This window comes from Rhinichthys klamathensis, unplaced genomic scaffold, assembly GCF_029890125.1.
Source record: "Rhinichthys klamathensis goyatoka isolate OS25496 unplaced genomic scaffold, OSU_Roscu_1.1 h1tg000018l_1, whole genome shotgun sequence".
Taxonomy (NCBI): domain Eukaryota; kingdom Metazoa; phylum Chordata; class Actinopteri; order Cypriniformes; family Leuciscidae; genus Rhinichthys; species Rhinichthys klamathensis.
Window position 1 is genome coordinate 3,770,642 of NW_026606569.1, and position 25,062 is coordinate 3,795,703.

General features: G+C 36.6%; 1 protein-coding gene across 3 annotated transcripts in view; it reads right to left on the reverse strand.

Moving 5' to 3' along the window:
• Nucleotides 1–25,062, reverse strand: part of cct2 (chaperonin containing TCP1, subunit 2 (beta)) — a 285,779-nt gene that overhangs the window by 156,842 nt on the left and 103,875 nt on the right. Inside the window, exon 17 of one of the 3 annotated variants that reach the window (XM_056234726.1) lies at nt 10,476–10,485. The exons of the other annotated variants lie outside the window; for them this stretch is intronic. The gene's annotated coding sequence lies outside the window, so the exon portion shown is untranslated. Of the gene's footprint in view, nt 1–10,475; nt 10,486–25,062 lie in introns of those variants that run through there. 3 annotated transcript variants of the gene reach the window in all.

Below are 25,062 nucleotides of genomic sequence, written 5' to 3' on the forward strand. Positions count from 1 at the left end.
AGTGAGGGCTATTATATGAAACAACTATATAGGGCTAAAAGCATGATAGAATTATTCTCTGGCAAAGAAAAAAGATTGACACAAAATGTCAAAGAATAATTATTATTGTTGACAAAACAATGATACTGGTCACTCCATTTTGTTTTGGTAATTTTCTAGAGATAGATTGGAGGAAAAAATTACTCCAAAACTCCAAAATGATGAAAACGCAAATGCTGTCAGAACTGGGATAATGAGATGGAAATGTTGTTGGCCATGGATCCAAGATTATGCCGAGATCTCCAATTTTATTCTTTAAGCAGGTCATGAGCAAAAACAAAAATAATATAAAAATTAGACAAACAAATGACAAAATGCATTTGAAAAATTAAATGGCAGGCCTATTATTCTGAAATATTTAATCTATTAGAATTTGTAAAAAGAAAAAAGGGTTTACAACAGCGGACTTAGACTAAACCTTACGACCATTGACACTTCTCAATGGTGTTTGACATAGTTATGTTGACCTGATCAGACCTTGTGGCTAAAATTATAAGATGCCACATTTAGAGCACAACTTGCAAGAATGTATGCTTGCTGGCCAGTGTGTGTGAGAGTGACTGAGTGTGAATGGAGTGAGAGATGGTGTTTGAAGAGACACTGAGGCAAATCAATTATTTTGCCAATACAGCTGTATCTAAATTTAATATGTGGGCCCACAGGGCAAATTCTGCCCAATAAATAATGACCATGGATGAATTTGGTTAAAATTCCTGGTTGGAACTGTAGTGGCAATAGAAAAATGAAATTGAAAAACCAGTGCCATAATTGCGCAGCGCATACCATATATGACTTTCTTTGCAGCATAACATCTGACTTTCTTTGCAGCACATCAAGAGGAGCTGATCTTTGTCAAAAGTATGAAATGTTGTCTGGTAACTTTTGTCTTGTAAAAAAGTGGGTTGAGTGTTATCCAAGATGCCTCATATATAGTGTGCAGATAGTGGAACTCAAGACAAAGAGATAACTGAGTTGAAATGACTAATTTTAAGAGTACATTGGAGATTTATTATGAGAAAAATGTAAAGAAATTGCAATTATGAGGATAAAAAGCTAACTATATGAAAAACAAGGGGAATATATGGATTAAAGTCCTGCTGTTAATGAAAGCAGAAAGGACAGCACTCGGCCCACATGACCTTTCTACAGGGAACACCAAGAAGGACAATGGGCCAGATGAGCAGATGATTGAAATTACATGTTGTTGTCACTAACAGAAATAATGAAGCTTTAATTTACAGATGAAAGCAGCTCAATTCCAGGAAGGTTTCTGAGATGAGTCTAACAAAAAGAACCATTGACTATGCCTTGTAATTTCAGAAGAAATGATCAACAGAGTGACATTTGAGTCCTCTCAACTTAAAATACACCAACCGAATTCAGCAACCCCCCACAACAGGGAGTGAGGGATCAAGGACGCTGACAATGACAGAAAAAAGTCCATTGCAACGACTCAAGAGTCACACTGGTGAAAGATGTAAAGATGACAAGAAAGCTAACAGAGTGATCAAATCATGAATGGAAAAAAGGAGACAAACTTGACCAGAAACACAAGAATGAGAAATTGCAGAATGTGGGAAGCTCACAAGGAGCTGTGCAAAGAAGAGAGACTCAACAGAGATGAGTACAAGCTCAAACAACAGTCAACATCAACCAAATTTCCTAAAAGCCCTTGAATAGATTCAGTAGCAACTTAATAATAACCCCAAAGAACAAAAAATTATTGAAGAGAAAAAAAAATATATCAAAGCAACGTAAAAACAATGATAATGACAAATTAAGAACAGAAACTAAAATAATGATAACGACTTATTTAGGAAAATTGATATAGCATAGTGAGAATTAAGACAAATCATGAAGGAAAATTAAATTAGAACTAAAAAGAACTTTTAAAATAAATCTTAAAGGGTACTCAGATGCAATTGGGCAATACAAAGGTATACAAAATTAATTTAAGGCTACAGTTGAGATTGAAGCAAGTATTAACATTGGATATTGACAAATATATTAGATTTTAATTCATAAGATTATGAACTGATTCAATATGCTATTGGCTAATTATAAATATATCAAGTAGTGTTTATAGAAAGGTTATAGACTTACAGGAAGTTATTGAAACAATAACAAACAGGCCCGTCTGAACAATCTATATGGCACCAGAGGGGGGTCAAAAATAGATATTTGGCATTCACATGAAGCATAGATTATTGAACCAACAATAATTTTGAATATCCTCAATCAAAAATGCGCAATGGTATTAAACCAGTGCGCAAAGGGGGGAGTAAGGTAAGGAAATTAAAATTAAGGCAAAATTAATTAAGAATAAGGAAATTAAATTAATTAAGAATAAGGAAATTAAATCAAAAGGAAATTAAAATTAAAGGCATTTTAAATTAGAAGGCATTTCTGCAAAGTTTTGTGAAATTTGTGGCAAAAACAAAGTTAAGAAAAGAACAGCGACAAAAATAGGCCATATGTCAGTATACCAGAAGGACTATTAAAACATTTGGTAAGGAATATGTGGACATGATATAGATGGGTAAAGGCAATGAAATCAACAGAGGAGGGACAGGAGCAGAAATTAAATCTCTAACAGAGAAGTAATCCTTAGATTGGAAGTCTATCAGAAATTAGGTCAGATAATGGGTCAGCTAAACAGAAGTATTAAAGATTAAAAATAAGTTGCATACGAACACAAGGAAGTTTTAATAAGGAAGTTATGATGCTAATGGTTTAAATGGTTGATATAAAAACTTTTATTGTTCGATATACAGAAAAAGAAATGTACATATAAGGAATATGTAAGAGTGCAAAAAGTTGTTCTCTAGAGTTATTTTTCTAATTGTCTAAAGAGTTTATTGAATGACTTTTATGGGGTAAATGTAACATTTCTTAAATAGAGTGATTACATGAGACATTATTAGTTTATTCATAATGGTTTATTTAGAAATTAGTAGAAAAGAAGAAAAGGTATTCAGTTAAGGTAGTCTTGAACTGAGAAGCTACAATACGGGAGATTAAAAAAGTCAAAGAGTATTTATTGTTTAAATTTGGAAATAAAATTGACAGAATGTGAAATGTAAAACTTTATAACAACTATTAAAGCGTATTGCGATTAATTAAATAGAAGATTCACTAAAGTGTTCTGTTCGTTCATCAACTAAAAATGACTGACTAAAAAGATTGATTCTTCGAATTTAAGAATTGATATTCCTTCATAAAAATAAGAAGTGATTAAAAATAGGAAAGAGGTATTTTTACCCAGCCATATTTTGATCCCATATTAATATGGATCATGCGAAACAAAAATGCAGAATGAATCAATTATACTATAATAAGCAGAGATGTAATATAATGCTTTGTGTCTGCATTAGCAGGAAAACAATTATATTAAAAAAAAAAGTAGAATGACTTATGTTTGGAGATCAGTGTTGCACTTTTACTAAATAATACTGCGCAGGGAAAATTTGGCGATTACGATTAAGTGGGAGAAATAAAACTTAAGAGCAGAAGTTAAGGAAACCGTGATTTAAACTTTGGAGAATTATGAGCATGTTTTGCTAAATCAGGAATGTTTTTGGATTTGCAATATTGAGAGTGGGTTATTATTCTGTTGTGTACTTTGCATATTAATATCACAAGTTGGAAAACCACGGTTAAACGAATGGAAATGCAGGAAAAAAGATAATTTGTGAGGGCAACCAAATTGATATTTACAACCCCTGGATGTCGATTTAAGTTCCTCAAATGAGGACGACGAAGATGATTGATGAGCCAGAGGAGACCTTCTACAATGCACAAAGTGTCTGGGTCGAAGAAAAAGTCTACACCGCAAGAAAACTTTTAATTGTATAATGGACTTTTATGTTTGACATATTCTATACAACTGTGACAAAAACAGGCAATGCTGAACCAAATCTATACACACACTTATAACACTGTCTTATTCTTGGTTTAATTTTGAGTAGGGAGAATTCCGAGTCTTTTACTCTCTCCATTGAAAGAAAAAGAAAAAACAACTGAAAGAAAGAAAAATGTATGGAGAGAGATGTTTGGCTCGAATGCTCCTCCGGAGTGTGGGATCATAATTCAGTCATTGTAAAGGATGGGTGACGTGATTGAGTCACTAGGTAGCATAACTGAGGGGGCTGGATTTTGAAACTACACTCTGGAAAAGGATAGTGAATGTGTGGCTTAGATAAGCCCCAGAGGAGGGAATGTTGAAGATTTTATTACTTAGAAAACAAGTAATTTAGCCTTATAAGAATACACAATTATTTATTGTATGAGTCCTCTAAAAGGACTCTATGTGTCTTTGAAAGCTGCAAGACCTTCTGTAAAAAGACCCTGAATGTCAATTCTATTCTGAGAAGTCACATGGTACAAGACCTTCACCCAAAACTATCTATAAGTGTATGACCATCTTTGGAAAAGGATGTATGCATATATGTGAGAAGCTGGGCACTGATCAGGAGTGATCGCCTGCAGGAGGAAGGGATCTCCTGCTGGAGGGAGTGATCCCCTGCAGGTGGATGCTCGGCTTTGTTTGTTAATAAAGTCTAATATTTCTGGCATCAAAGATCTCTGCGAAGTTATTTTACAGAACAATTGAAACCACTTCAGAGTCCATCCCATTCCTGCACTCTTGCTGGGACAGTGAGAAAATATCTCACACTGGCTAGAGTTGAAACCATTCAGTTCTTTCAATTGATATAAATGAAATTACAAATATTTCACACCAAACCAATTATTTTAGATAAACAAATAAATAAAATGCTTTTCTCATTCATTGTAAAATAACTAACTAAATGTACTGATCCAATTATTTTAGATAAAAATCATCCGACATGGTTTATAGATTAGAAGAAAACATACAGGTTGCTAACGGTTCACAAAATAAAACCATCTTACTTTTTCACCGAGTTGAAGAAGTAGTTCCTAAGATGTCCATACAATATGAATGGTTTACAAAAGATGTAAAAGATGAGTTTAAAGTTGTCCCCCAGTGATTCTCTCTCCCCCACGCTTGACCGGAGTGGTCTGTGTGTGTGTGTGTGTGTGTGTGTGTGTGTGTGTGTGTGTGTGTGTGTGTGTGTGTGTGTGTGTGTGTCTATGTGTGTATGTGTAAGAAATGGGTGATATCATCGGCAATAAATTACTTTAGACCTCTCTGAATCCTGAAAACCTCTAAGTCACAGGGGCCCGGGACGCACGCTTCTCTGTGTGTGTGTGTGTGTGTGTGTGTGTGTGTTACATGATACCCCTCCAAGTGAGGACAATATGTATCATATTTTTCACACTAAAGTTGAAAAACATCATGCTCCATATAAATGAAATGGTTAAAATTTACATCTAGTAATTTACAAATATATTATTTCACACTAACTTAAGTTGAACAACATTCTTCATTTAAAAGTATATTAATAAAATGCTTTTATCGTTCATTTTTTAAATAAATAACTAAAGTTATTATTTTAGATAAAAATCATCCGACATGTTTTATAGATTAGAAGAATACATACAGGTTATGAACGGGTGTCAAAAATAAAATCATCTTACTTTTTTCAGCCGGTTGACGAAGTAGTTCCTAAGATGTCCATACATTTAAAGTTGAAAAGATCCCACAAGTAATTATCTCTCCCCCTCGCTTGACAGGCATGCATTGTCTGTGTGTGTGTGTGTGGGTGTGTGTGTCTGTGTCTGTGTGTGTGTGTGTGTGTGTGTGTGTGTGTGTCTTTTCAGCGGTCAGAACGAGACATTGCATGTGTTCGATTAGTGTTAATCTTATTTCATAGTATAATCATTAAAAGTTTAAATTATATCTTTTAAAAATACAAGATATTTTAAATTAAATTAATTCATAAAACAAATATGCTACATCGTGGAAAAACTTGACTATATTTTTTATTTATCAGGGTACATGTAAAGAACTTTGAAATTTGGGGCTCTCACAAGTCATCTCACACATTGTGTGAAATGTTCAATAATTCCTCAAGTAGTATCTGTGCAAAAATCACCACATAGGCCTATCTTTAGTGCGAGAGCACCAATGAAGACATCTAGAATCTGTGATGCCTCAGGCCAGCCCCCATTAGCTTCAGGATATAGGGTGACAGAGCAGATGAGTCTCTGTGCATCGTGTAATGTTAGTCTGCTAAACACCTTTCCAGAGCCAAAATTTTGTTCGTACTAAGATTATTTCAAATCATAATCGTAAAAGTTTCAATATTTTAAAATGAAAAGATGGTTTAAATGAACTCTTTATAGTTTTAATACATTCGTATCTTCTATTTATCCTTTAGAAGATTACTGTAAGGATTTTGTTTAACGGTGACCTAAAGTATAATTTTTATTAATATAGCCATAATGATTTTTGTACTGTAACAGCATATTCTACCGTGTACACCTAAAACACGAACATCACAGAAAACTGCATTTTTACATTTTCAAAATAAATATATAAAAATAAGTAATTTAATATAATTTCTAAGCTGTTTTGCGGCTCCATAAAATCTCTATTTTAAAATTAAATTATTATAAATAAAGTATATAACTCAATGAATAATAACACATATGCTACTAAAATGTATTCATACAAATTAAACATAGTTTTATCTTAATTAATATATTTATAAATATATATAAATTATATCTATAATTATAAAAAAAAACTCCTTACATTTTCATAGAACTGAAGAAGTAGTAGAATCTAGATCTATGCAATGATAAAAAAACAAGCCAAAAAGCAAATAGTTTAAGTTGTGATAAACAAACAAAGCCCTCCCAGATCCTTCAGTGATAAACTACTGGGTGAGATGAAGCTTCAGACCCGCACAGAGACGGAGGAGTTACAGGCCAGATGAGCCTCTGGGGCACAATTATGTCACAGCGTATGCAATGCTAGTCTGCTTTTCAGAGGTTTATTCAAATTAAATTCATTTAAAAGTATAATCTTAAAAGTTTAAATTAGATCTTTTAAAATTAAAAGACTGTCTAAATCAAATCTTAATCATATCTTCTATTTATCTTCTTAGAAGACTTCTGTATGATATAAATGATTTGCATAAAGCTATTATTTTTACTAAACATCGTTTGTTCAAAAAATCAAATAAAAATGTTATAAATCAAGAACTGTCCTTTGGCGTCTTAGATCTTATTTCAAATAGCATGCGACATGAAACATGTTGTCAAAGTTTGTCACAATGTTTTTGTTTTAAAAGAAATCCCAGGACTCTACATTGCTCTTATTTAGATTAAGTTGTATCATTTAGAAAATCACCACACATTTTCAGAGACGCTGCATAAGTAAAGTTTGTCTTGTATTTATTTAATTTAATATTTAATTTTACTCGTCTTAATTCAAAGCATGATCTTACTTTTTCTGCTGTAGCTATGACCTATTGTACGTATAAGATATATCATATCTACTTTTCTTGCATCTCTCAAACTATCCTTATTCATTGTGGAAGCACACAGGGTGAAACCCTTCACTGAGAATATACTATCGGTTATCTACTCAAAATATATGTAGAATTTTCAAATGTTATCATTTGTCGATGCGACAGGCTGTCTGTTGGCCGCATGAACAGACTTTGGGGAGAGCTGATGAGACTATAGCAGAAAGCATGCCCCTTTGACCTCCTCGATTCAAACGAATAGTGCTCTCTAGCGCCACGCTTTTTCAAATGCGTGTTGCAACTACGGTAACCGTTATGTGCCAAGAGGCTACGACATGTCATCCAATAGCACTTCATCGAGTTTAACTATACACGTTCTACCGCTATGCTGCCTATTTAATGAATTACACAACCACGGAATGAAAAAGCTTGTAATTTAGACCGTAACATTGACTTACCTGTCGAGAAGAAAGCAGGCAACTTCTCCTTCATTAGCTCTATCCACCTGGGAAAAGCTATCCCGATATTTACCCTCGTTTTGAATTTGCCGGACACGTTTCACTTTAAATAATTTTTTTAAGCTTTATTATGGCTACGAGGATTGGATTATGAAGTGCCGTGCAGTCTTTCAAATTTGCCGGGGGAGTGACAAGCGCCTCTCACTGACCTCCTTGTGTCCGTTTCAGATGGTTTCAGTCAGCCGGCTCTGAACGAAAACGTGTTGTAGAAACGCGTTGAGGTAGCCTAGTGCTTTTTGTACCTCTCCGCTATTATAGTTTTTTCAAGATGGCGGAACGACATGGAGGCCACCATGGACTTACCCGTCAGAACATTGGCAGAGCTAATTTTACACCAATGAGATCATATTTATTAATAAAGACATTGATTTTAGCTATTAAAATACTTTTTAAAAAACTACTGTACCTTTAATTTCAGATGTGTAAATTACAAAACTTTCAATTTTACAATTACATTTTTCAACCGAGTGAATCTACACATGGGAGATCTTCAGAAGTCATAACTTCAGGGGTTGATGGGGGTCCTGAGAATATTTAATTCCCCTTAAAACCAAAGATTAAGTTTAATGACACTAGTTTGCAACGGTCCCCCCAAAACCAAATACTTTATACGATTTGTATCACACTTTTCAAAGGGTAATCTTACTTTAAAGTTTGAACAAAAATGTAAAAGCACTTCTTCATGTTTGCTGTGTTCTGACACAATGTCATTAATTGGTACTTTTTTCCTTTAAACTTCTTTTTAAAATATACTTTTCTTATTTATACAAAGGTTCAATGTCAATTAATTTCCTAGCAAGTATAAAGTAAAAAATATTATATATGATATGTCTGATGCAATGTTTTTGCAAAAGAAATATGTGCTGCAAAACTCCAAACAGTTCAGCTCACAATGACGGCATTAAGGATGGCCGAAAACGTGCGTAAGGTGGTTTTCCAGATTTTCCACCAAAAAATCAAATACTGTATTAACCTTTTCAAAGATTAATCTAGCTTTTAAAGTTAGAATAAAAAACCAAACATATCTTCATACCTGTTGTGTTCTGACACAAGTCCATTAACCGGTTCTTTTATAAATTTACTTTCTACAAATATCAGCCTGATAAATATGTACTTAATACACGATTAAACGAGGCAATCATGCTACCAAATACGTCTGACACAATGTTTTTAAGAAAAAGCAGTGTTTAAAACCAGATGATTTTTCTTTTTGACAGACCTACAGAAACGCATGTTGATTACTACGTTTCAGGCATAGTGCAAACAATTAGATATTCTCCTGCTTAGTATGTGTGTAAATAGTTACGCTTAAATGTTTGGGTGTATTTTGTCACACCATGGCGATGCACAGTACCACACTCTAGCCTATGGACTAACTTTAAAACATATTCTTTATACAGGAATCACACGCGTCCAAAACATCCATGTAAGATTCAACAGACCAAATCACTAAGAAAAGCACCGTTTATAATAATAAATACACAAAAGTTCGCAAATTATGGTTTTATTACTATTCAGATAGCAGACGACACTGGTTCACATTTTGAATGTGTGTCTGTTTTAGGTGAAGACTTTTCTTTGAGAGCCGTCAACATTCAGTGTTTATAGGAATAAATGACCATTAATAATTTAAGTGTTTGTACTCTGAACTATTTCTGTTTGAGAATGTTTGACTAAATTGCAACTTTCCCTCTATCTACGATGTGGAATCACACAAAGTATTAACGTGTTGTTAATATAAGCAAGTATTACTTAAGTTACTTACTTATAAGTAAGTATTAACACGAAAAGTAAGCGCATGCTGTTTTACACGTAAACTATTACAACGGAATCGCATCTGACTATTGCACTGAGAGAGGCGTATTCATTAAGACAAAGTTTGGTGTTTAAAATTAAAATTGCACAAAAGTAAATGCTAGAGGTCAACTTGCTAAAAAGTAAATTCAGCGTGAGCCATTTAAAACAAATACGAAAAGCCATTCGTGAGCAGTTTTGAATGTTTGTAATTGACATCATGTTTCTTTTTGTTTTTGTACAGTTTGCAAAAACTATAGTCTACGAACGTCGTCAAACATAGGAATTTATGAAAAACATGAACCAGATATTTCTACATGAGATATTTCTTTTAGAACATCTACCTGCTACGTCTACGAAACATCGACATGAAAGATGAGTATTGCTGTTACCCATAAAACTTTTACGTTTCAAACTCGTCTAACTATTGCCCATTTCACAGCACAGTCATAGATACATCGTTATGTTGTGTATGTCGCTAAACAACGGTTAAGCTAATGAATTACCGTTGATAAGCGGTATTTTTACCTGTAGGCATAGGTCTTTTAGGCCTGATCCAGAAAACAGACGTTGTGTTTTATGTCTTAATAATTGTTCTTCTTTTTATGAAAACATATCGTAAATATCAATTGTTAGATAAATTATATCTAACTATCAACAGTTATATGTGAAACACGCTCAGTCGCATTAGAGTCGGATTCTTGTTTATATTGAACATTGTTATTGAACCGCTAGTGTTCTTAAATTGTTTACCACAGTTTCATTTTAACAACACTATCGTAACACTTATCGTATTTTGTACGGTGTTTTCTTTACACTTTCACCCCATGGATATTCGTTTCCTACAGTTAGCTGTAATGTTAGTGAACTCTAGGCCTTCTCTTTTTCAAATACGACAGTATTTGCATGAATTGGCTTAATTTAATAAAATGATGGTTTAAACCGCATTATATTATTATACCATACTAGTTTTTAAATTGCGCTTAATTTTATATTTTAACCCTTTATGTGAATATAGAATACCGCACAAGGATCTCTGAAATATTTTTTCGTGTAAAACATCTATGTAGATCTATTTATGTTTCTACCAGGGACCCTCAAAATCTGGGCATACAACAAAACACAGTACATTATCAGAAAATTACTTTTGTCGCTTTTTCTGAATAATCTCACCAAGTGCGGGTGCTTGATAACTATTATCAAGCGGTAATGACGTGTTTTACGTGATATTGATATCACGTTTTAATTTCAACTCAATACATTTGAATGCGCTAAAGGTCTATAACTGAACGTCTTAAGATTTGGTAAAAGTTAACTTAAAATCTGCACAAAATACTAGGTGGCTTTAATCCTATATAGCTGTTTACGACGTCATGATGACGACGCCCCTATACAACTCCTCCAGCGGGGCGAGGGCGGACCACTATCAGTTGTCCTGATAAACTCTACACAGAGCCGAGCATCAGTTATCGCACACAACCCGTGGGTCTAGCTCTAATAGTCGCGGACTGCTGTGCTACTGCAACATCGATCAAAAGTCGAAGGAACCTTGTCTGGTTGTTACACGGACTGTCAAAGGCCGCTTCAACCTTCCTGTTTGTCAGACGCAAACTTCTTTGACTCACACTTCTAACCCAAAAACTGTGTTAACGTACAACGCCTGGACGATTGTACTGTAAGGACCTCCAGGAGATTACAGAATCTTTCATCATCGAAAAGGGGACCGAAAAAATCTAAAAACTTCAGAAATGGCGACGCAAAAGCTGATGGAGAGCGACTCCCCGTTGAGTTCTGTCGTAGCGGGGGCACTGCGTCATCCGGCGTGTGAGTGCGGCACGGGGAAAGAGTGTCGTTTAAGAGCTACGCAAGACTCTATGTTTAAAGATCATTTTAGAGGCCCGATGGTTAGCTTGATGCACAGGATCATCGAGGCTGCGTGTGATGACAACAACGCTTGCGAGAGGGATACCAAACGTGTGAAAAATCTCAAAAAAGAAATGGATGTCATAAGAGGGTTGGTTGGATCTTGGACAGATGTTACGCCCATGTTTATAAACGGCAAAGAACCGGTCGGCGTAATCCTCAGAAAAGTTCTGGATGTGATGCATGAATCTTGTGAGGAATTTGAAGTCGACGAACTACTCTGTATGTGTACGTTTGTAACAGATCTCTGTGTGTCACTGTTGTCAAAAAATGTAAAAACAGATGCTGATGAAATAGTTGAAAGTCTGGTCAACTATGCCCTAGAGAAAAACTTGATTGCGTGCCGCGACTTTTTATTATTGCTCGATCACCTGTAAATGTCGTTATTGTTTTACTTTACTATGTTGAAATAAAAAATTATTTTCTGATCATGTCCGAGCTCATAACTTATTCTATAGGATTATATATATATATATATATACTGTATATATTATATATTAGAAAGTAGCTAGGACATATTTTGCGCAGGTTTTAAGTTAACTTTTACCAAATCTTAAGACGTTGTTATAGACCTTTAGCGCATTCAAATGTATTGAGTTGAAATTAAAACGTGATATCAATATCACGTAAAACACGTCATTACCGCTTGATAATAGTTATCAAGCACCCGCACTTGGTGAGATTATTCAGAAAAAGCGACAAAAGTAATTTTCTGATAATGTACTGTGTTTTGTTGTATGCCCAGATTTTGAGGGTCCCTGGTAGAAACATAAATAGATCTACATAGATGTTTTACACGAAAAAATATTTCAGAGATCCTTGTGCGGTATTCTATATTCACATAAAGGGTTAAAATATAAAATTAAGCGCAATTTAAAAACTAGTATGGTATAATAATATAATGCGGTTTAAACCATCATTTTATTAAATTAAGCCAATTCATGCAAATACTGTCGTATTTGAAAAAGAGAAGGCCTAGAGTTCACTAACATTACAGCTAACTGTAGGAAACGAATATCCATGGGGTGAAAGTGTAAAGAAAACACCGTACAAAATACGATAAGTGTTACGATAGTGTTGTTAAAATGAAACTGTGGTAAACAATTTAAGAACACTAGCGGTTCAATAACAATGTTCAATATAAACAAGAATCCGACTCTAATGCGACTGAGCGTGTTTCACATATAACTGTTGATAGTTAGATATAATTTATCTAACAATTGATATTTACGATATGTTTTCATAAAAAGAAGAACAATTATTAAGACATAAAACACAACGTCTGTTTTCTGGATCAGGCCTAAAAGACCTATGCCTACAGGTAAAAATACCGCTTATCAACGGTAATTCATTAGCTTAACCGTTGTTTAGCGACATACACAACATAACGATGTATCTATGACTGTGCTGTGAAATGGGCAATAGTTAGACGAGTTTGAAACGTAAAAGTTTTATGGGTAACAGCAATACTCATCTTTCATGTCGATGTTTCGTAGACGTAGCAGGTAGATGTTCTAAAAGAAATATCTCATGTAGAAATATCTGGTTCATGTTTTTCATAAATTCCTATGTTTGACGACGTTCGTAGACTATAGTTTTTGCAAACTGTACAAAAACAAAAAGAAACATGATGTCAATTACAAACATTCAAAACTGCTCACGAATGGCTTTTCGTATTTGTTTTAAATGGCTCACGCTGAATTTACTTTTTAGCAAGTTGACCTCTAGCATTTACTTTTGTGCAATTTTAATTTTAAACACCAAACTTTGTCTTAATGAATACGCCTCTCTCAGTGCAATAGTCAGATGCGATTCCGTTGTAATAGTTTACGTGTAAAACAGCATGCGCTTACTTTTCGTGTTAATACTTACTTATAAGTAAGTAACTTAAGTAATACTTGCTTATATTAACAACACGTTAATACTTTGTGTGATTCCACATCGTAGATAGAGGGAAAGTTGCAATTTAGTCAAACATTCTCAAACAGAAATAGTTCAGAGTACAAACACTTAAATTATTAATGGTCATTTATTCCTATAAACACTGAATGTTGACGGCTCTCAAAGAAAAGTCTTCACCTAAAACAGACACACATTCAAAATGTGAACCAGTGTCGTCTGCTATCTGAATAGTAATAAAACCATAATTTGCGAACTTTTGTGTATTTATTATTATAAACGGTGCTTTTCTTAGTGATTTGGTCTGTTGAATCTTACATGGATGTTTTGGACGCGTGTGATTCCTGTATAAAGAATATGTTTTAAAGTTAGTCCATAGGCTAGAGTGTGGTACTGTGCATCGCCATGGTGTGACAAAATACACCCAAACATTTAAGCGTAACTATTTACACACATACTAAGCAGGAGAATATCTAATTGTTTGCACTATGCCTGAAACGTAGTAATCAACATGCGTTTCTGTAGGTCTGTCAAAAAGAAAAATCATCTGGTTTTAAACACTGCTTTTTCTTAAAAACATTGTGTCAGACGTATTTGGTAGCATGATTGCCTCGTTTAATCGTGTATTAAGTACATATTTATCAGGCTGATATTTGTAGAAAGTAAATTTATAAAAGAACCGGTTAATGGACTTGTGTCAGAACACAACAGGTATGAAGATATGTTTGGTTTTTTATTCTAACTTTAAAAGCTAGATTAATCTTTGAAAAGGTTAATACAGTATTTGATTTTTTGGTGGAAAATCTGGAAAACCACCTTACGCACGTTTTCGGCCATCCTTAATGCCGTCATTGTGAGCTGAACTGTTTGGAGTTTTGCAGCACATATTTCTTTTGCAAAAACATTGCATCAGACATATCATATATAATATTTTTTACTTTATACTTGCTAGGAAATTAATTGACATTGAACCTTTGTATAAATAAGAAAAGTATATTTTAAAAAGAAGTTTAAAGGAAAAAAGTACCAATTAATGACATTGTGTCAGAACACAGCAAACATGAAGAAGTGCTTTTACATTTTTGTTCAAACTTTAAAGTAAGATTACCCTTTGAAAAGTGTGATACAAATCGTATAAAGTATTTGGTTTTGGGGGGACCGTTGCAAACTAGTGTCATTAAACTTAATCTTTGGTTTTAAGGGGAATTAAATATTCTCAGGACCCCCATCAACCCCTGAAGTTATGACTTCTGAAGATCTCCCATGTGTAGATTCACTCGGTTGAAAAATGTAATTGTAAAATTGAAAGTTTTGTAATTTACACATCTGAAATTAAAGGTACAGTAGTTTTTTAAAAAGTATTTTAATAGCTAAAATCAATGTCTTTATTAATAAATATGATCTCATTGGTGTAAAATTAGCTCTGCCAATGTTCTGACGGGTAAGTCCATGGTGGCCTCCATGTCGTTCCGCCATCTTGAAAAAACTATAATAGCGGAGAGGTACAAAAAGCACTAGGCTACCTCAACGCGTTTCTACAACACGTTTTCGTTCAGAGCCGGCTGACTGAAACCATCTGAAACGGACACAAGGAGGTCAGTGAGAGGCGCTTGTCACTCCCCCGGCAAATTTGAAAGACTGCACGGCACTTCATAATCCAATCCTCGTAGCCATAATAAAGCTTAAAAAAATTATTTAAAGTGAAACGTGTCCGGCAAATTCAAAACGAGGGTAAATATCGGGATAGCTTTTCCCAGGTGGATAGAGCTAATGAAGGAGAAGTTGCCTGCTTTCTTCTCGACAGGTAAGTCAATGTTACGGTCTAAATTACAAGCTTTTTCATTCCGTGGTTGTGTAATTCATTAAATAGGCAGCATAGCGGTAGAACGTGTATAGTTAAACTCGATGAAGTGCTATTGGATGACATGTCGTAGCCTCTTGGCACATAACGGTTACCGTAGTTGCAACACGCATTTGAAAAAGCGTGGCGCTAGAGAGCACTATTCGTTTGAATCGAGGAGGTCAAAGGGGCATGCTTTCTGCTATAGTCTCATCAGCTCTCCCCAAAGTCTGTTCATGCGGCCAACAGACAGCCTGTCGCATCGACAAATGATAACATTTGAAAATTCTACATATATTTTGAGTAGATAACCGATAGTATATTCTCAGTGAAGGGTTTCACCCTGTGTGCTTCCACAATGAATAAGGATAGTTTGAGAGATGCAAGAAAAGTAGATATGATATATCTTATACGTACAATAGGTCATAGCTACAGCAGAAAAAGTAAGATCATGCTTTGAATTAAGACGAGTAAAATTAAATATTAAATTAAATAAATACAAGACAAACTTTACTTATGCAGCGTCTCTGAAAATGTGTGGTGATTTTCTAAATGATACAACTTAATCTAAATAAGAGCAATGTAGAGTCCTGGGATTTCTTTTAAAACAAAAACATTGTGACAAACTTTGACAACATGTTTCATGTCGCATGCTATTTGAAATAAGATCTAAGACGCCAAAGGACAGTTCTTGATTTATAACATTTTTATTTGATTTTTTGAACAAACGATGTTTAGTAAAAATAATAGCTTTATGCAAATCATTTATATCATACAGAAGTCTTCTAAGAAGATAAATAGAAGATATGATTAAGATTTGATTTAGACAGTCTTTTAATTTTAAAAGATCTAATTTAAACTTTTAAGATTATACTTTTAAATGAATTTAATTTGAATAAACCTCTGAAAAGCAGACTAGCATTGCATACGCTGTGACATAATTGTGCCCCAGAGGCTCATCTGGCCTGTAACTCCTCCGTCTCTGTGCGGGTCTGAAGCTTCATCTCACCCAGTAGTTTATCACTGAAGGATCTGGGAGGGCTTTGTTTGTTTATCACAACTTAAACTATTTGCTTTTTGGCTTGTTTTTTTATCATTGCATAGATCTAGATTCTACTACTTCTTCAGTTCTATGAAAATGTAAGGAGTTTTTTTTTATAATTATAGATATAATTTATATATATTTATAAATATATTAATTAAGATAAAACTATGTTTAATTTGTATGAATACATTTTAGTAGCATATGTGTTATTATTCATTGAGTTATATACTTTATTTATAATAATTTAATTTTAAAATAGAGATTTTATGGAGCCGCAAAACAGCTTAGAAATTATATTAAATTACTTATTTTTATATATTTATTTTGAAAATGTAAAAATGCAGTTTTCTGTGATGTTCGTGTTTTAGGTGTACACGGTAGAATATGCTGTTACAGTACAAAAATCATTATGGCTATATTAATAAAAATTATACTTTAGGTCACCGTTAAACAAAATCCTTACAGTAATCTTCTAAAGGATAAATAGAAGATACGAATGTATTAAAACTATAAAGAGTTCATTTAAACCATCTTTTCATTTTAAAATATTGAAACTTTTACGATTATGATTTGAAATAATCTTAGTACGAACAAAATTTTGGCTCTGGAAAGGTGTTTAGCAGACTAACATTACACGATGCACAGAGACTCATCTGCTCTGTCACCCTATATCCTGAAGCTAATGGGGGCTGGCCTGAGGCATCACAGATTCTAGATGTCTTCATTGGTGCTCTCGCACTAAAGATAGGCCTATGTGGTGATTTTTGCACAGATACTACTTGAGGAATTATTGAACATTTCACACAATGTGTGAGATGACTTGTGAGAGCCCCAAATTTCAAAGTTCTTTACATGTACCCTGATAAATAAAAAATATAGTCAAGTTTTTCCACGATGTAGCATATTTGTTTTATGAATTAATTTAATTTAAAATATCTTGTATTTTTAAAAGATATAATTTAAACTTTTAATGATTATACTATGAAATAAGATTAACACTAATCGAACACATGCAATGTCTCGTTCTGACCGCTGAAAAGACACACACACACACACACACACACACACACACAGACACAGACACACACACCCACACACACACACACAGACAATGCATGCCTGTCAAGCGAGGGGGAGAGATAATTACTTGTGGGATCTTTTCAACTTTAAATGTATGGACATCTTAGGAACTACTTCGTCAACCGGCTGAAAAAAGTAAGATGATTTTATTTTTGACACCCGTTCATAACCTGTATGTATTCTTCTAATCTATAAAACATGTCGGATGATTTTTATCTAAAATAATAACTTTAGTTATTTATTTAAAAAATGAACGATAAAAGCATTTTATTAATATACTTTTAAATGAAGAATGTTGTTCAACTTAAGTTAGTGTGAAATAATATATTTGTAAATTACTAGATGTAAATTTTAACCATTTCATTTATATGGAGCATGATGTTTTTCAACTTTAGTGTGAAAAATATGATACATATTGTCCTCACTTGGAGGGGTATCATGTAACACACACACACACACACACACACACACACAGAGAAGCGTGCGTCCCGGGCCCCTGTGACTTAGAGGTTTTCAGGATTCAGAGAGGTCTAAAGTAATTTATTGCCGATGATATCACCCATTTCTTACACATACACACATAGACACACACACACACACACACACACACACACACACACACACACACACACACACACACACACACACACACAGACCACTCCGGTCAAGCGTGGGGGAGAGAGAATCACTGGGGGACAACTTTAAACTCATCTTTTACATCTTTTGTAAACCATTCATATTGTATGGACATCTTAGGAACTACTTCTTCAACTCGGTGAAAAAGTAAGATGGTTTTATTTTGTGAACCGTTAGCAACCTGTATGTTTTCTTCTAATCTATAAACCATGTCGGATGATTTTTATCTAAAATAATTGGATCAGTACATTTAGTTAGTTATTTTACAATGAATGAGAAAAGCATTTTATTTATTTGTTTATCTAAAATAATTGGTTTGGTGTGAAATATTTGTAATTTCATTTATATCAATTGAAAGAACTGAATGGTTTCAACTCTAGCCAGTGTGAGATATTTTCTCACTGTCCCAGCAAGAGTGCAGGAATGGGATGGACTCTCACTCACTCACTCACACACACACACACACACACACACACACACACACACACACACACACACGCACATACATAGAAGACTAAAAGGTGCTGGTCAGCCACAGACTCGCTGTGAGAGAGAAAACAATCTGGGATCTTTTCATGTTTAAACTCATCTTTTACATCTTTGTTAAACCATTCATATTGTATGGACATCTTAGGAACTACTTCTTCAACTTGGTGAAAAAAGTAAGATGATTTTATTTTGTGAACCGTTAGCAACCTGTATGTTTTCTTCTAATCTATAAAACATGTCGGATGATTTTTATCTAAAATAATTGGATCAGCACATTTTAGTTATTTATTTTACAATGAACGATAAAAGCATTTTATTTATATACTTTTAAATGAACAATGTTGTTCAACTTTAGTTAGTGTGAGATATATACATATATTGTCCTCACTTCCACAGTGTCTTCAGGAATGCGGAGGGTATCATGTAACACACCCACACACACACACACACACACAGATGCAGTGACCATGGCTGTCATGAAAAAAGGCCGGTGAGCAAGAGAGTCACTCGGAGGAACATCTTTGGGGAACGTCTGATAAAGTAAGATGATTTTATTTATTGCACACCGCTTCAATGTTTTATTCTATAATACCTCCGGATCAAAGACAACTGTCAAAATAAATGATTATACACCCGCATCAAAGACAACTGGCATATCCAGATCAAAGACAACTGTCAACTTGACGTATAATAGAAAGGGCAATAGGGCAAAGACAACTGTCAAAATAAATGATTATACACCCACATCAAAGACAGCCGGCATACCCCGGATCAAACACAACTGTCAACTTGATCGATCGATAGGTCAAAGGGTCATCCCTAGATCAAAGCGACCTCCGGGACACACTCCGGAAGGTCAAAGGTTAGCCCCGCCCACTTGTCAATCATAGGGTCATAAATCATCTTGACACAAAGTCCCGTGTATTACTACTAGGGCGGTTTTGGCATATGTGCAGTGTCGCATTGTAGCGTGGCCACATAACGGAAAGCTTTTATATAATATTAGTGTATGTTGTATGTGTACAATTGTATGTTTAGTCATTTGGTTCAATTGTTTTCTCCTGAACGCTGTATTCCGCCCTTCTGTATGTGTCCTTGACCTCAACCCCATTGTTACATGGTGAGGTTGAAGCAAGGAGAAAGCAGGATCCAAATGCAGCACGTTTATTTAAATACACTCAAACTATACAAAGACTCAGGCAAGGGAACAAGACTCGGGAACAGAACAACCTACATCAACGTGACAATGACACAAGAACTCACAAAGACTGGACTGAAACACAGGGCTTAAATACAGGGGCAAACGATCTAAACAGGATAACAAGGGGGCGTGGTCAATGAGAAAAACCTGTGAAGACTAAAGGCTTGTTCGACTTCATGCAGCTCTGCGCAGACCGATCGGCGGCAGACTTGAAGCAGTGCATGCCGGTTAGAAATTTTGTCCGACTTGATACAGCGCCGACGCCACGTGACTGTGACGTATGCCATCAAAGTACCGCGAGAGCGATTCGAGAGTAGCCGGAGGACTCAGCCAGCGCAGCTTCTGAAGAGCGGCTGCTCTGGGCTGCACGAGCTCTGATGACGACACAGCCGTTCCACGATTGGCCGGATTCACCGCATGACAACGATCACGTGCGTTTCGTGTTTATTCGGTTTATTCTCACACCTTTAGTTCCACTAAAGCTCACAAATCAGTTTTTTTTATAACAGTAAACACTCTTTTCATGTAGTCGCGATGTATTGTGTTATGTTTATCAAAATAAAACTGATTAAAAAACGTTGATTCCACTTCATTGATAGCTGTAGGCTTATGTTGAACTTTATTCTTGTTCAAACAAACGCTCTATGAAGCAGTACATAAAGTATTGAATGAAAATGTCTCTGAAACATCTGTGTATTTGGCAAATATTGCATTTATTTCACTTCAGCTGTGCTAGAGTATACAAACACCACGTGAGCGGTCACTACAGGAACCAGAAAGTGTCCGACTTCACGTCTCCGTTTGCAGCTCCTCCCCGCCTGCACGTGGCTACTCTCGCCGATCAGTTACATCCAGCCGCAGCCAATGTCGAACACACCTAACTAGACAGACAGGGAACCACTAAACATGACAAGACAAACCCACACCGTGACACCCATCATCGTGAGAGCTTTCTCGTGACATTGTGACCACGTCACCAAACATGAACTAGACGGTGGTGTTTTACCATATAAGGAACCGGCTTACCACCTGTGTTCGAGAGGTTTGGAATCTCAATCATAAAAAAAGGGGCCGATCGATCGGGGATTACCTGTTTTTGCTGGCTGTTTTGAGTGTATCTTGCTGTCCCTTTGAGGAGTACATCTGTATCTTGAATTGCTGGATTACTTTCCTGGAGGACTTTAAACAGTTAGAAACTGTCCAGATACTGCTCATGGATTCTCCATACCACTGGGGTGAGACTTATCTAGACTTTTGCACCTAGCGCGCCGCACACTGGACTGACGGATTTATTACATACACACACACACACACACACTATTGTAAAGCTGTGAAAATGTTAATTGTATACATTTAATTATTTTTGGATGGTTTGTTTGTTTGTTTTATGTAATACACTTGGGTTTTCTGCTGAATTATTTGAGTCAACATTTGTTATGTCTCCTCCATTCTGTTACTTTCTGAAACGGGACAATTGTTCCCTTCAAATAGTGTAAACTCCACAAAGTATTCTCATGGAGTGTTACAACATGCATTTGTCTTGGAAACGTGGTGATATCAGACACCTTGGGAATGAGAAGTCTCACACCCTTTTTGTGGTGGGAATACCCTTTTATGTGGCAGTTATAGCTGGAGGGGTACTGAAATGCTGTTTAAATTCTTTTTAACCTTCACACACACATTAGTATGGATAAATAGACTATAGAATAAGATAGGCTGCTTCCCAGTTATGGACTATGCGACCCTGGGGCCACTTTCCAGGGAAACGCCCTTCACATTAGAGCAAGGCTCACAGGTTTGTTTACGGCTGAGTCAGGTATAAGACATAGGTTAAGTAAAAGCAATAGAAAACTTTATTTGAAAACAATAAAAATATTCAACTTTATTTAACACACAAAAACACCAACAAATCAAAGTAACAAGATCAAATACACACCAATGACACATGGATGGTACCACTTCAGAATTGGGTACTGGTGTAGCGGGACCTTAAGAGGAGAAAACTACCTCTAGATATGCAAGACTACGCCATCCTGTTAACCAGGGAAATATTAATACTAGTTAACCACCTACAAGGGACACGCAGGAGCGTGGTTTTTCAAAAGGAGGGCCGGAGATGTGGATACAAAAAAATACAAAAGCTTTATTTTAGTCACAACAATCTTAAAAGACAACATTAAAAAACTGGGTCAACATTCATCATTCAACATTCACGACTCTTAAAGGAACCAAAAAAGGAGGGCCGAGGCTTAACAATGGGTGTATATTCACCTCACTGTCCTTCTAACAATACCTGTAAAGCAAAACAGAGATAAAGCAAAAAAAAAAAAAAAAACACTACAAGAAAACCGCACGAAACAAGCCAAATAAAGAATACAGTTTAGCAAAACAACATTCATAAAAGAATGCACTGAAAAATATATAAGTGAAATGAATATACCAAAAGCAAATAAAGCAAATCATAAACAAATTGAAGGACTAGTTGAAGAAGAAAAAACCCAGCAATCACAAGAACAAATGCTGGAGAGCAGGCATCACACAACACACACAGATCGACCCTGCACGTGTTGGCGAGAAAGTTTGTCACAGGAGAGAATCCGGATATACAAAACAGCAGCGTCAAACAGCGTTGCCCAGCAGGCCTCGCAGAACAATCTATTCCTCCTAAAATTTAAACATAAACATATACTTGCCTGTTATACCCTGTATTTGCTGAAGGGAGGCTCCGCCCATCTCTCCCACTGAACGGGGAAGGTGATGTCGATTTGGGTGAAGCCCCGCAGTTACGCGCCTCGTTCTGCGCAAAACGACCTCATCAGCCCTAGGCAGGACTTCAGGCTGGGGTCCCTGATTACTGGCTGTACCTCCTTCTGGACACCGTTGTCCTGGCCCCATCACAGGAACTAGTCCCGTAGTATCTATCCACTCATGTGGGCCAGGTTCCCTCTCAGGTACGAGCCCTCTCAGTTCTGTTTCAACAGCGAATTGGTCCCGCTCCTGCACCGTTCACGTGCACCTGCAAAGGCTACCTGTAACCTGGTTTGATGCTCAAAGACCTAGTCATGCATACTACCCGCTCTTGGCTGTGGGTCTCTCCCCAACAAGAAATCCATGTGCAATCGCGGCTACTGACCAAACATCAAAAAGTGTGGTGATTCCCCTGTGGCCTGATGATGAGTGCTATTATAGCTGAACACTACTTGGGGAGACAAGTTACCCAATCCCGTTTCCTGGACACTGACAGTGTGCGCAACAGATTGTGTAGGGTGCGATTAAAGCGTTTACACTGGCCGTTGTCAGACGGGTGATATGGGGTCATACAAGACTTCTCCACACCATAGAGCTCACATAATTGACGGATTAACAAGGACTCAAAGTTTAGACCCTGGTCAGAATGGAGACGGCCCGGAACACCGAACTTATAAAACCATTCTGTCACCAGAGCTTGGGCCACTGTCTCGGCTCGCTGATCCCTTGTTGGAACAGCCAGAGTATATTTACTAAAAACGTCAGTCATTACCAAGACGCTTTCAATGCCAGAGTGTGTAGGCTCCAAAACAGTGAAGTACACAGCGAGGATGTCATTTGGCCTAGATGACAATAACCGCCCCATAAATCCCTGAGCAAGTGGCTGGGTGTCCTTGGCTGCCTGGCACCGATCACACTCACACCAGCTTGCCACATCAGAGGACAATCCCGGCCAATAGCACCTCTGTCTCACTAGCTCAAGGGTGCGCTCTCTCCCCTGATGTCCGTGTTGCTGACGCAACTGTCTTAACCATCTAGGCGCCACGGTCGAGTTTACTCGACAAGATGCGGCACTGAATAAAACAGCCGATTTTGTCAAATTGGGTGTCAAATTTCGTTCGACCTCCCCTCCACTGGATGGCAGACATGTCATACTTCATCCCCGAATCAAAAAGACGTCATGTTTCTATACAAAATGTTCGAGTTAGTGCGCATTGAATCAGTGCGATCAAAAGCGGAGCTAGGGCCCTATTTTAACGATCTGAAACGCAAGTGTCAAAGCGCAAAGCGCAAGTAACTTTGTGGGCGGATCCCGGCGCTGTTGCTATTTTCCCGGCGGGATAAATGCCTCTTGCGCCTGGCGCAAATCTAAAAGGGGTTGGCCTGAAGTAGCTTCATTATTCATAGGTGTGGTTTGGGCGTAACGTGAAATAAACCAATCAGAGCGTCATCTCACATTCCCTTTAAGAGCAGGCGCGCTTGTTCTAAAGCGGATCCCTATTATAACGGCGGATTTGCCAGGCGCGCGCCAGGAGCGGTTCATAGCCGAGGAGAGCAACGTTCTCGTCAGGGCCGTAAAACACAGAGAAGTGACATTGGGGATGGAGAAACCCAGCCAAATTAACTTCTGTTAAACAGGCGTATGATAATTTGGGTAAATGTGTAAGCTACATGTATGCTTTTATAATAAATTGTCTATCTATCTATCTATCTATCTATCTATCTATCGTAATAATGTATGATTTGCAAAAATGAAAACTGCTGCTTAGATGAGAGAATCAAAGTGTATGCGCGTTGTGCACACGCTACATTGATTATGGCCAAGCATGCGCCCTTAAAATAGCATTATGAACAACGCGCAACGCGCCACTGACTTTAGACTAGGTTTTTTCTGGTCAGTGGCGCATTTGTTTTATAGAACAGCAAAATAGCATGAGGGAAAGTTTGCGCCGGAATCTGCCTCCTCTTTGCGCTGAACCGCCCCGGGGAGCGCAAGTGTATTTCTTAGTTAACCGACGTGTGTCTGTGGAGGGAAAAATCCGCTTTGCGCGGGTGCAAAATAGGAATGATACATGCGTCAGTGTACAAAGTCATTTGCGCCGGGTGCAAGATAGGGCCCCTAGTGTGCGAGTGAGCCATTTTATCAGATCCTCTCCGCAATCGCGGCGATAGTATTGTGGTGGAGACTTTGTCTAATACCACTAGACGAGGTCGAAGTATTCATAGGACAGTTAGGAGGCAACGTGGAGGCAGGGTGAGGACTCGCAATGACAATGACAGTGGTCCGAGCTGTGCACACTTGGCGCGCGCGTGCGAGGCAGATCTGGCCGTGCTGCTCGTATCATCTCACTCATGATCTGTGCCTTGCCGTGACGAGTGAGAGTTTGAACTAAACAGGTCTTGTCTACTTGTGTTTGTATGTCATATGAATAATATATATGTGCCCCATACAT